The sequence below is a fragment of the Oryctolagus cuniculus genome, chromosome 10 (genome assembly GCF_964237555.1).
Source record: "Oryctolagus cuniculus chromosome 10, mOryCun1.1, whole genome shotgun sequence".
Taxonomy (NCBI): Eukaryota; Metazoa; Chordata; class Mammalia; order Lagomorpha; family Leporidae; genus Oryctolagus; species Oryctolagus cuniculus.
Window position 1 is genome coordinate 120,990,072 of NC_091441.1, and position 13,836 is coordinate 121,003,907.

General features: G+C 57.3%; 1 protein-coding gene across 11 annotated transcripts in view; it reads right to left on the minus strand.

The window, feature by feature from the left end:
* ITPR1 (inositol 1,4,5-trisphosphate receptor type 1) overlaps nucleotides 1-13,836 on the minus strand; it is a 299,108-nt gene that overhangs the window by 62,058 nt on the left and 223,214 nt on the right. The gene's annotated exons all lie outside the window — the stretch shown is intronic.

Sequence of the window (13,836 nt, forward strand, 5' to 3'; positions counted from 1 at the left end):
AGCAACTGTCACAGCAGCTGTAGACAGCTACAACAGCAGGGACCCTACCCTTGGTCAAGCCTAATCGAGCCTACACTCGAAGTCAACACTCATGACTGTACCCAGTCACTTCAGCAAGTTCATGGAAAATGCATCCTATGAAGAAAATAGGCATGGATTTTAAAAGATTTTTGATGCCAAAATAAGATAAACTTTTAGTTCCATTTTCCCACAAACTTTGTGAAATGGCCCCTTATATAAATCACATCATCATAAAAACAGAGGGGAAGAAAGCCCACTTTGGTCCCAGAGAGCTGGGGGGTTGGCCACCGCTCCAGACCAGGGGCCACCTTTGGAGGCTGGCTACCACTGCCCATCCCCGGACACCCTGTCCACTCCCCTCTGGTTCCCCACAGGGCGTGTCTGATGCAAAGCTTTTCCAGACACTGTCAGCACTGTCTGGGCAGACAGCCGAGAAGACATCACCCGTCAGGAAGCTGCCCAGGTGCAGAGAGCTCGGGGACTTGAGCAGGGCCTGGTGCACAGTGGCAGCCACGCTGCAGACCTGGGGAGGGGTGGGGCACGGGCTTCTTTTTCCGGTTTCCAGAGGTCACAGCACCAGTTAGAGGATTTGAGAAAGGGGTTGAGGCAGAAAAATCTCTGGCTGGGACACAGACCTGGGGAAGGCAGGTCAAGAAGGAAAGTACCACTCCCAATTCCCCCCCCTCCCCACCACCAGCCATCCAAGAATAAAGGGCTAGACCAGTTGTGAGCGCCAAGGGCCACGGGGCTCCCAGAACACGCACCTATCTACACACCTGCATGGGCACGAGACAGAGCACTCTCAGGCGAGATGCCCTTTGTGGCAGCTCGGCTCCAGGACTGGTTGATGGAGCCTTGGGGGCGTGGCAAGCCCAGAGCTCCAGCACAGCTGGGGGCCTTGATTCCCCCCAGGGAAAGCCTCTGGACCTAGGCGGTGAGGCAATCAGACAAGATTCTCCACCTGATCTCCAGGTAAGGCACTGCCCTGAGAAGCAGGGCCCAGGATGCTCTGTTCCCTGCACGTGGTCACGTGGTCACTTATCTGCTGCAGAATGTGTCAGGTTTCAGGCCAAGTGCGAGAATTTTAAAAATGCAGCCGCTGGGCAGTGAGCCAACATCTCCTCCAGGAGGCTTCTGGGTTTGCTCTTCACACCAGCCCCGGGGCATGGGGGTTGTCTCTGGGACTCTGAGGCCATATCAGCCCCACAACTCCGCATGCGAGTTTGGCCTTCCTCACACAGAGGCGCAGGGGTGATGCAGGGGTGACACAGGGACGGTGGTGGTCACCCAAGTGTCAAGTCTCCACCTGAGATTAATGGGAACTCCGTGCCTTCTGGGACGCGATCTCTGGATCACATTACAGAGGCACCAGAGTGCCGGGCCCTGTCTGAGCGCCCTACACCATCTTACTCAGCCCTCCCCACTACCCCCCACGGCGGGCGTGCCATGGCATCCACTTCACTGATGAGGAAACCCAGGCACAGGGGTGGTAAACTACTCCCCAAGCCCTGCACCTGGTGAGGGGAGGCGATACCAGATGCTGTCCTCGCTCTCACCCTCCCTGCTCTGTGGAAACACCTGAGCAAGGGCCCATAATGCTCGCCACAGACCTAGGCTTTGTATGAGCTGCCCTCCTCTCTCACTCCCACACCTCTCGAAGACATAAACCCAGGCTAGCACACAGTGCAGGGCCACGTGTCGGGTGCACAAGTGAGCACCACAACGCTGAACACGTTCACTAACAGGGGCCCCCAAACCACCACCTGTGCCTGGGCCAGGGGTCAAACAAAAGCCTTGTCATGCAGTGACTGCTCTGGGTCTGAGTCCTTTTCCTAGAAACCAGTGACAGCAATCAAAATTCAAACATCCAGAGCCATGGATTAGGTAATCAAACACCTGACCTGGTTAGGCACGGTGCCCTGGGGAAGCGCGCCTTCCGGAAACCTGCATCCCAGCTTGGCCGCCTCCATCACCAGGCACATGACCCTGGACGACTTACTCAGCCTCACCTGTGCCCTGGGCCCCGCCTTGTCTGCAACCGTGGAAGCTGGGAGCCCAGGAAGGCTGCAGGCAGGAAAGCACAAGTGTGACTCCTACCGAAACGCAGGCTGCTGCTGGAACCTAACACAGCAAGCCCCTTCCAGCGAAGAGGAGACCAGTGGGCCAGCAAGGACTGCGTGTCACGTGATGACCAAAGTCTGGTTGACGAAGAAAAACAAATCCAGCCAGTCCTGGTGGGTCAAGATGGCCTCTGGACTGACAGTATGAGCTGTCCCAACACAGGAAGTTAAAAAAGAACCCTGCTGGAATTTCACTAGCTCTAGGAACCACTTGGATTTCTGTCGCCATAGGGATAAATATTTTGCTCCTCTTTCTCAAAGCCCAATACACCCCAGGACAGAATTCAGGCCGGTGTCAGATCCTTGGCTGAGATACAGTCCAGGTCTTCCAGCAGGAACTGCTTCCCACTATTTTCAGTCCTTCTTGATTGTATGAGAAGGTCTGTGTATGAAAAGGGTACGTTAATTACCAAACAGGCATTCGGTTTGAACTGTCACCCACTCGAAGAGGCGGAGTTTCTCCAAGGTTTGAGGGGTTTCAAATGGAATTCCCAGTTTACCAGCCTCTGGGGCTGTCTGCTGCTTGCACGCGCTCGGAAGTACAGGAAACCTCTACCACGTGAGGGAGGGAAGCGAGGGCGGGAAGACATCCACGCTCCGACTTCCTTCTCCAAAGCGAGCTCCTCCCTGGCGCACACGGCACGTCACTTCCCAGACCGCCAGGCCAGGCGTGGACGGGGTCGTCCTTGCTGCTCCTGACGAGGTGCGGATGAAGAGCTTTACTCAGTCCACTCGCTGGACCTTGCCAAGGGCTTGAGCGCCAAGGCCAAGGGGCGGATCTTCAGGATACTTTTCAGGGTGAATTCACGAGCTTTCCAGCAATCAGCAAGGCCAGTCTGCTCCGCTGTGCCTCTCCTTTTCTGCTCTGAACACCAGCACTCGCTGGTCTGGTCTCCCAAGCACACTGGTTCCCTGTGCGAACCAGGGCGCCTATGGTTCACACATAGTCATCAACAATCGCTCAACCAACAAACTGTACTTTTCTAAAAAAATGAAGGCGGTGTCGCCGTACAAAGCTCTGATGGCACAGTGAAGCTGTCGGTGGGCAGTCTCCATCAGCACAGAGACTGCCCAGGGGCTCAAGAACCCAGTGTGAGGACACTGCTGGGTTCAGCAATGACGCCTCTGACCAGTGCCCCGGGCCCTATGGTTTGTGGGGCTGTACTGAGTCTTCCAACCACAGCCAAGAGGAGGAAGATGGAAGCATCTAGGGAGAAGCACACAGAAGACAAGGGACAGGCGACCCCTCGGAAAAAAGTGAAACACAATCGCACACTATGACCCTGCAAATTCACCCACAGAGAAAGGGACCACGGTAGGACCTGCGCGGTGACCCGCCAGGTGAGCAGAAGCTGTTCTGCCAACGCTTCACTTGGCACTGCAGCTAAGATGCCCACATTCCATACTGGAGGGCCTGGGTTCGAGTCTTGGTCTAGCTTCCAATGTCAGCTTCTGGGGCTAACACCCACCCTGCTAGACAGCAGTGACAGCTCAAGTACTTGGGTTCCTGCCACCCAGGGGGACACTCGGATTCAGTTGATTGCTGGCTTCAGCCTGGCACAGCTCTGGCTGTTGCAGGCATCTGGAGAGTGAACTGGTGGAGGAAGATCTCTGTCTTTCTGCCTTACAAATGAATTAAATAAAAATAAGCAAATAAATACAAAGTCACTCTAAAGCCAAAGCGGGCTTGGTTAGCTCTCGGGAAAGAATGCGTTGGAGTCCAGGACGGTCACTCCTGGGAAAAGCACAACCACCGTCCTTCGGAACTGAGGGCCGGGGCCGGGAGGACACTCTCCATGACTGCTCCGGGACTCCACAACACGTGGCTTCAGGCGGCTTGTGAGAAACCCTCGGGGCCCATCATGGCCGTGCACTCTGGCTGCGGGGTCTGTGGGTGGCCGGGAGCACCTGGAGGCCTGCTTCCCGCAGCTCCAGGCTGCAGCATGAGACCTACAAAGAAGCACGCCAGAGGGCCTTGGGAAAGCATCAGCAAGGAGGTGCTCGGGCTAGCCCTGACTCACCGCAGGGAAGAGGGCCCGTGCTGGAGACCCGCAAGTGTGCGCACCCTGCTCCTCCCACGCCCCACGGGGCCGACCTCTTGCAGGCCCAGCCAGTCGGAGGAGCCGGTCCTCAGGTCCTGTTTCCATTCTGGGGGCACCTGATCAGCACCGACCGACTTCTGCTGCCTGCAGAGCTCCCTGGCTCCCCGAGAACTCAACCTGAGATCTGGACCAGTGGCAGCACCCATCCCCGGTCCAGCCGTTTCGCGTGTCTCCGCAGTCAGGGGCTCTGCACATCCTGCACTCTTCTCAAGGTGCCAGTGTACAGACAGGGTCTGCACAGGACATTTAATAACTTCCCCCTGGGCTTCAGGAGGTGTGTGTGTGGGGGGGGTGAGCATGAGAACCACCCGAGAGGCCTGCTGGGCAGAGCACAGGACGGCACACATGAGAGCCCACAGCACCTGTCCTGCCACAGGGATACGGGCCCAGCCACAGCTCACACCTGTGACAAGTCCACTGGACCGTACAATCCAAAGAAAAATAAACCCTGGCCCGCCAGGGGACAGGACACAGCTCACAAACAGCTGACCATCCACCACAGAAAGAGCACCCCCAGTCAGCCCCAGCTGCCCCAGCCACAGCCCGAGGCTGGCCCCCAGTGGACACGCTCTGGGAATTCCCATGTCCCAACCCCGCAGGCCTGGTTTCTGCGTGCGGGCTGGTCAGGTAACATCCATGGGGCCGTGGAGACGGGCAGATGAAATTACACGCGGCTCTGGAAGCACTGCTGGGGATCACAGCGAGACCCAAGCCGAGGCTCCGCCAGCCAACCTGGTGCCCTTTAGAAGCACTGACTAGGGGCTGGCAGGGTCTGTGGGGTCACCTGACCCGGCTCCCTCCTGATGACAGGCGCATTACCACGGGCAAGCAGCGGCCTCTGGCCCCCACCCCTGCTGCGCTCCCCCCACCCCTGGCTGACCTCCCTGCTCCCCAGCAGCCTGGGGGCATCTGCAGGGACACTCCCAGCTCTCATCTGCTGGGCTCCACCTCAAGGGCAGCTCTGAGTGAAGGAGTGAAGCCGTCCCTGACCAGCCCACAGGGCCCAGCGCCTTCCCACAGGATGGAAGCTCCCCCGGGGTGGTCACCACTGCGAATCCTCACTGTGAATCAGTGAGCAGGGATCCCAAAGGAGGCACAGTTGTGGAAAAACTCCCACCGAGCACGGCGCAGCACCCACAGCAGCTGTGGTTTCCCTCAGCGACCAGATTCTGTATGAGAGCTCAACCATGCTGGGGTGGGGTGGGGGGTGGGGTGGGACGCAGCTGGCTGGAAACTCGCAACGGTGGCTGCAGACAGTGCAACCTCCCCCAGGCCCCTGGTGCAGACCCTCAGCCGGCTGGCTCACCACCTGCCTGCTGGCTATGGAGCAGAACGGAAGGTCTTTGGTGGTTACCTCGCTTCAGGACCCATCTCCCTCCCAGACGCCACATGGCAGGCTCGCGTGGCAAGGAAGCTCAACCAACGTATTTCCCAACCAGCACCCGGCAGGACAGGGCAAGAGCCTCCGTGACCCGGGCCTCTCCGTGAGGACAGTGGACAAGTGCAGAAGGCGTCCTCAGGGCACAGCAGAGCCGGGGCAGTGACCTCAGGTCGGGTCCGGGTCGGAGTGTGGGGCGCCCCAGACATCCCCAGGGCAGAAGCAAGCTGCGGGCGTCTCAGGAGCGCCGCCACCACGAGGCGGACTCGCCTGGAAGATCTCCAGGGAAAGTCCCTCCCGCGGCCCAGAAGGGAAGAAGCGAGCGCCTGGGTCTGGAAGCCGGGGTGCCTCATGCAGACGTCTCCAACAGAAGCTGACAGGGCGGGCTGCCGGCTCCCGGCGGAATTGCACAACACTGGGCTGGGCAAGGGTGGGTTTGGCTTTTTAAAAAAAACGTGAAACCCGTTCTCAAGGAACTCCTCCTTCGGAGACCTCCCTGCACACCTTCAGTATCTCTGCCCAGCAGGAAGCACGGGATAGCTCATGGCTGTCTCGGCTACCTGCGGCCACCAGCGGCAGGCGCTGTGTCCCCGGGGCAGTCGGGTTCTCGTAGGGCTCCCTAGGCCTCCCTGCCCAGAATCTGGGAGCAGCCACGTTTTAACAAAGTGCAGGCTGAGTAACTGCAACCTGCAGCCTTCAGGTGATGGGAGTTGCCCGAGCTCCAGGAGCTGTCACTGAGAGACACAGCTGCTCCTGTTTTCCTGTGCGTCGCTCTGACAACAGGCCAGAGGACTCAGGGGAGCCATCAGGCTGCTCGGGGTGGGGGCAGAGGGAGGAGAGGAGAACCACACATGCCCCTGCCTCCAGGGCTCAACCCAACCCTGGAGAGGGGAGAGAACACTGTGACCAGGCCCTGACACAGAGGACTGGTAGTGAAACCTAACAGGAAAGCGACAGCGGACAGAGGAGACAATGCACCTCAGGACAGAGCTCATGGGACGGACAGGGAAAATATCCTGTTTCCGGAGACAGCTCCAAGAATCGTGCGTGGGCCTGAGAAACAGGGAAGCTTATGGGCTGAAAAAAAAAAAAAAAAGAAATAAAAAAAAGGGGGGTGGGGAGGATGGGGAGGAGAGAGTGGGGGAAGGAGGAGTGAATTCCCTGAGCGACAGAGGGATTGAAAACACCATGGCAACAGCTCAGCCCACCCACGGCCACCCACCCAGAGCCAGATCCCCCCCCCCCCCCCCCCCGAGCAGGCATGGAGGGCAGGCTGGTCTCCAGCACCTTGGAAGGTACGCAGAGCAGAGCCTCTGCAGCCCCTGCCGGCGGCTCCTGCCCGAGCAGCCTGCCGCGCGGGGGGAGGATATAAATAGGAGTTACATAACGTCTCTGTTGACTCCCGTGCTTCCCAAACACACAGCTCGACCTTGGCTCTCTCCGCTTTGCCTCAGCCTGCGGGTGAGGACTTGAATCCACTCAGGAGTCATCGTAGAGGTTAAGCAGCAGGATAGAGATCTCCAAGTTCAGGGCCCTCGGGACAGCCCAAGGCAGGAGCCCTCAGAGTCCAGTCCTCCTCAAGGATACAAGAAAAATAAAGTAGCTATGTAGAAGAGGTCAGGTAAGCAATCCGGGGCCTCCTCCCTCAACATTTCCTGATGAAAATTAAGTAGTGAATTTAACACCCAAGAGCAAAGGCCCGTGAACAAGGCATATTCGATTTTCCAAAGGAAGCTGAAGTTGTATTTATGCCTGTAAAAATATATAAAATTAAAGATAACTGTTTCTAAATCCCCACTCAGGCTCAACCCGTTACCTTTTTCTTTCTTAACAAAAACAGACAGAAAGTGCCCAGTGGGGGCAAAGGGTCATCTCCCTGAAGACACTGACGTCAAGGACCCCCACAAAGCAAACTCGAGCCCAGGGCCCAGAGCTGGCCAGACCCACAGAGCCTGTCAGGGCGTAGGGCAGACTCGCCCAGGGGCCACATGCTTCTCTGACTCTGTGAAGCCGAGCTGACTCCGACTGCTCACCTAACCTGCTGGTGTCACCAAACGCTTTTAAAAGCTGTTGCCATGGAGATACTTCCAGAAACCCACCACGGGCTGGGGATCCAACGTATTGGCCTCGACCAGCTCCCTCTGAGCCTGAGAAGGTGAGTTTGACCCTTGACAGCAAGGGTCCCGGACACAAATGTCCCCTTGTCAGGCACAAAGCAAAGGCTGCGGGGGACCGGGCTCTGCCGCACCAGAGTATTCAGACTCTACAGGGCTGTCAACACATCAGTGAACACAGCAAGATTCATCGTGCAGTGTCAGAGGGGCCGGCAGTGAGGGTCGCTGCAGCTGGTGCTCTGACCACAAGACTTCCTTTCTAGCAGAACCAGTGGGAGGCAAATTTAACAAGGCACAAACTTGGACAGAGAACTGGGCATCCACCATGAGCAGCCCCTGCACCACGCTCATTCGCCACTACACCACTCCAGGTGTCCACGCGGCACCCAAAATGACCAGAGCAAGAGTACACTGTGGGCTCGGCTTTAAGAAGGCCAAGAAGCTCCCAGCAGACCTCCGGCGACCCACTACAAACTCTCGTCTCACCCGGGAGAGACACTCAGCAAGGCATGCTCCAGAAGCCGCAGTTGCTGCCCCAAGCCCTGGCCTGTGGTCATGGTGCTACAGCCTGTCCCTCACCCCAGTGCACCAGCCCTGTGCCCATCCTCTTCCCGGTCCCCATGGACCGGCTCTGTGGTTCGCGCAGCGGGGGTCTGGCAGGCACCGGCTCGACTCCACGTGCCTGTGCAGCAACGTTGCCTGGTAACAAATGTAGAAACACACGGGGAAAACTGTATGTGACAATACACAGCCTCCGCGCAGCAGCTGATAACCGAGGGAGTGTTAAAACACCATGTTCTCTTCACACTTGGGCTTCTGGTGTGAAAATAAAATTAAACGGGATACTTCCTCTTGTAAACACAAGCCAGGCATACAACTCACACACATAACCGCTCACTGGAAATAGTAGAGGGGTTTGCGACAGCAAAACACAGGGCCACCCAGCTCCCACGCCCCCCCTTAAGATGAATTCCCGAAAACCTGAAGCAACAGAACAGAGAAAGAGCTGTTCCGACAGGTGGGACCAGTTCACTTCCAACTAGGAAAGGCAGCTCACAAGAGGACAGAAGCAGAAACTGAGAACAGTTCACTCTGTCATGGAGATGAATGGGCTCCTTGGTGTGGTTTGCAATGTACCCTTAAGATCCACCGCAGGGGCCGGCACCCTGGAACGGCAGGCTAAGCCACTGTCTACAGCACCAGCATCCCAAATTACAGCGCTGGGCTGAGGCTTATCTGCTCAGCATCCAATCCAGCTTCCTGCTAGTGAGACTGGGAAGGTGACCAATGGCAGTCCAAGCACATGGACCCCTACCGCCCACGGGTGACACCTGGATGGAGTTCGTGGCTCCTGGCTTCAACCTGGCCCAGCCCTGGCCATTGCGACCAGTTGGGGGAGTGAATCAGATGATGGGAGTTCAGTCTCTGTTTCTCTCTGTGATGCTCTTTTCAAACAAATAAATCTCTACATAAGTGACACTCAGTGGAGAGCCAGGTGTGACTCCACTTCTTCGATCCAACAAGCAGCACAGCCGACTCCCACCCCAACCATGACAAGATGGACACTGCTCTCAAGGAGGCGGCACCCAAGTAAGAAGTGGTACACTCCCGTGGACACATGCAGCCCGGGGTGGGGGCAATCAGGAGACTCCTGAGGGACCCCGATCTGTAAGCAAACCCCAACTCTGGAGCACCACAGGGCAACTCCCTTCAGGCTGCCCACGGAGCCAAAATACAGTGCCCAGGAACACGCACAGCAGTGGGATCTTGAAAAGGGCAACATGTCTCTCCTTCCCCTCCCTTCCCAGGTACACACACACACATGCATACGTGCATACTCAACAGCAAGGACAGGGGTCCCGGGAGACGGTACCCGGCATCTGTGAGCAAAACCGGGCAAGAGCTGAGCCCCAGGAAGCCTCACCCTCTGCCCAGGCAGAGACGGTCCTTCAGATGCGAGCATGAAGGAACTCTTCCGAGGGCCCGAGCAGAAGAGAAGCCTCGCCTCCAGGGAGCAGGAGCTCCACGCGGCCTTTCTGCTGCCAACCTTTACAGATCTTTATTTGTCAAATGAGGTGCCCAGCCTGCAAGTAGCCATCTCTCAGGCTTCCTGCTCTGTCACTCAACAAAGCACAGCCACTGACCCTTGCCCCACCTGTCTGAGGACGAGGAGAGCAGGCTACACGCCGGACAGGGCCCACCACCCACGCGAACAACAGAAAGCAAAGCCACAAATTCTGATTGCCCAGCTCACAGAAGCATGGGTGTCGCCACCTCCCTGCGTGAGAAACGGGGAAGCTTCTCACGGGTGGGGGCAGGTCCGAGAGGCTGAGCGAGCAGCCTGAACTGTGCCCACTGCCAGACCACTGTGCAGGGTGGACCAGACCAGGCAGAGGCCACTGGCCTGGCTCCCAGCCCCAAGCACCCAGACTGTGGGACTGCTCCTACTGCTGGCCAAAGTCACTGTGGGAAATACAGGGAGACAGACCCTCCAGCATTTCTGGTGGGGCAGGGTTACTCCTCCCAAATGATACCGTCTGTCTCCCTCCCAGCCCCGAGGAAGGCACCCTGTGACATGGCAATTGCCACCACCGATGCATCCTTACGCTGCCCAGGCTTGGGGGGGGGGCACTGGGCTCTCTCAGAGGACTCATCATAGCCAGGTGCCCAGGAGCGGACTGGGCCTGGCCTTGGGAGGGGCTGCATGCCTGGGTCAATGGGACAGGGAACAGACACACAGGTCCCCACCCCAGCTCCCTCAGGGAGTGGACAGGCAGGAAATCGTCCTCCTGTGGCTGCTCTATGTGAAGACCCTACGCCCAGAGAACCTCTGTGCCTAGGGCTAGGATCCTGCATGTGAGAAGCCTTAACCAACACTTCAGCTCCTGAACAACTAGAATAAAATGAGGAACCAGAGCTGCCACTGAGGAACAAACACGCAGGGTCCAGCACCATGGTGAGCACTACGGGCCGCCAGGCAGCGCTGTCCACCCCGGCTCATCACTTGGGCCGATCTCTCCAGGGCTCCCGGGTGCAGACACACATGGTCTGCATGCCTGAGGGTCTCATATCAACCCGGCACGCTCCGAGCCATCACCTGCCCTGCCCCTGGGAGCCAGAGGAACCCTCCAGGGAGCGGGCATTCCTTCAGGGTTGGGCAGCCTGCCAGGCAAAGGGTAGGAAGGCACGTCTCCCATGAGCAAGCAGAGACACCTGGACCACAGCAATGCCGGGCCTCACAAGCACACGGGCGCAGGTGCAGGAGGATGGGTGGAGGTAGGCCGCGGGAAAGCCGAGTGGACACAACAGGCAGGACGCCAGGGCCTTGCATATACTGGCAACGGACTCAATCCCTCACCAAAGGCTGTCAGGATGGTGAGAGAGGTGGTCAGGTTCCTGTTCAGGGATTCCCCTGGCAAAGATGGGAGGCGGAGGCCTCCCTCAGCACGGAGACAGCCAAGTGCACCCAGGCTCTGCAGCTAGCCAGCCCACACAGGGGACACCGTTGACTCCATAGGCCCACGATCGGGCCCACTGTGAGTCCACAGACCCCCAGATCCCTGGCTGTTAAACCCTGCCAAGTATGACGGGCAGAGAATGAGTTCCTGGTGACAGGCAGGCAGATACAAGATGGAGGACTTCAGCTTATGCAAGGAGGCTGGCAGTGGGACTCCACTGAGCAAAACAGGAGGACCAGAGGCAGACAGAATATGTGTGCGGGGTGGGGTGGGGGGCGGTAGTGTGCCTGTGGTCATGGTAACTCAGGCTCTGGGAGCATTGGCTGTTAATGGCGGCAGCGGATGCCCTGGAGTGAATAAGGTCACAAGGCAGAACCAGAGAGAAGAGAAGCAAGCTGCAAACCAGGTTCCTGGGGGCCAGATGTACTAAGGGTAAACCTATGTGGCCAAGGGGTCCCTGTTTTTACCTCTAGGAAAACTTCCATAGGAGGCACAGAAAACAGCCCAACATTGCACCATGAGGAAGTGACTAACCTAGGAATTTGTCGCTCACGGGCAGGACACTGGGAGAGGCTCTGGCACCCCACGCCTGGACTCTCAGGTATCTACACTCTGAGCCACACACAATTCCCGAAGGAATGCCCTGCCCTGCCCTATCCTGCCCTGACTTCCAAACAGCCCTGAAGAGGGAGGGGGAGGGCATGGCAGCAAGGGACACCTTCCACAGGGAATTCCACCTGCTCAGCAAACCAGGACACAGGAGTGACCTTTTATCCCCAGTCCCCACCTACTAGCCAAGGTGTGGAGAAAGTATCCTGGGACGCAGGATAGTGCTCACCTGATGAATGTTCACCTAAAACCCGTCATTGCCTTACTAGGGAATAGGAATGCAGAAAAAGGGAACAGCCACGACTTGTTCCCATCAGCAGCTGAGTATACAGGAAGCCGGGATTAAAGACCCAGGTGCTAGCACACATTCAGCCTCCATGAGCCGGGCAGTCTCTGTGGCAGCAGCTCAACCCCGCACCACAACAGCAGCCACAGCCAGAATTGTGTCCCAATAAAGCTTTATTTATAAACACAGAGGGCTGGCAGGATTCAGCCCTGGGGCCGTCCTTGGCCAATCTCTAAACATAGCAGAAGGTTACAGAGCAGAATCTGATGCCGGCATGGCAGCTGGCAAGAGGAAGTCTGGCCTCTGAGGTCATTAAGGCAAGTTGGGGGTGGGTACACTGACCTCCTGTTTGACCCAGAGGAAGAAACAGCCATGGGCAAACAGTGCACCCGCTACAGGTCCAAAGGGGTTCAGGCAAACTCAGGCTTGAAGTAGGCCACCTTCAAGTCTTCTCTTTCCTCTCCCTGGACTCTTCCATCACATTTGAGAGGCCATGGAGAACCTGAGGTTCCCTCTGATGCCATCTCCTTACAGACATGAATCGCAGCCTACAGGCTGGGTGGTAAGGGAGGAGAGGAACACGTGGCCTCCACAGATCGCCCCGCCTCACCCTGCCCCTCCCACAGGCTCACTGGCAAGGCCTCAAGAGCAGACTCCTGGAGGGGCCACGTGCTATCAGCAAAGGAGGAGAACGAGCCCTGCGGGTCTCCAGTTCCTGAACAGAGAGCAGCCAGGACACACACTCCCCCGGGGACACCTGCGGTGAGGATCTACAACCAGGGAAGCTGATGGCACTCCCGAGGATCTCGACCTGGACTGCAGAAGTGTGGGTCAGGCAGCCATGCAGTACCCAGTGCCCATGGTATGTGGACTGAGCCAGGGGATGGCCATCTTCCCAGGCATCCAACTCCAGTATGCCCAGGTGGTAAACTGCTTTTCAAATCCGGATCTCAGCCTCAAGACCTAGGTTTAGACCAATTATCCCAAATGACCCTTGTTGAGTTTCCTGGGAAGGCAGAGACAGGTAAGTGTTCATGTCAAAGGCATAATTACGGAAAAAACAGGACACACACACACACACACACACACACAATGGTCTTGGTCAAAAAACCCTTAACTTTTACCCCTCTCTTTTATACTTATGCTTTGAGATACTTTTATTCAAAAAATTTTAAAACTTTTGATTTTTATTTGAAGGAGAGAGAGAGACCGAGAAAGAGCAAAACAGGGTAAGACAGATAGAGAGCTTCTATCCACTAGTTCACTCTCCAAATGCTTGCACAACAGCTAGGGCTAGACCAAGCCAAATCCAGAAGACAGGAATCTACCTGGGTCTCCCACACGGGTGGCAGGGACCCAACCACCTCCCAGGGGGGCCACTGGCAGGAAGCTGGAACTGGAAGTGGAGCCGGGCCTTGAACCAAGTATGGGTATGGGACACTCCAGTATGGACGCGGGTGTGTGAAGTGCTGCGCCAAACACCTGCCCCAGAGAGCACCTGAAACCACACAGAAGTGTCCATCTCACCCTGTAGCAGACCAGGTGTCGGTGTAGGTAACACCATCCCAGGCAGTGACCTCTCAGGTCATTTAAAACACACAGTGATAAGAAGGACAACAAGGCCGGTGCCGCGGCTGAACAGGCTAATCCTTCGCCTGCGGCACTGGCACACCGGGTTCTAGTCCCGGTCGGGGTGCCGGATTCTGTCCCGGTTGCCCCTCTTCCAGGTCAGCTCTCTGCTGTGGCCC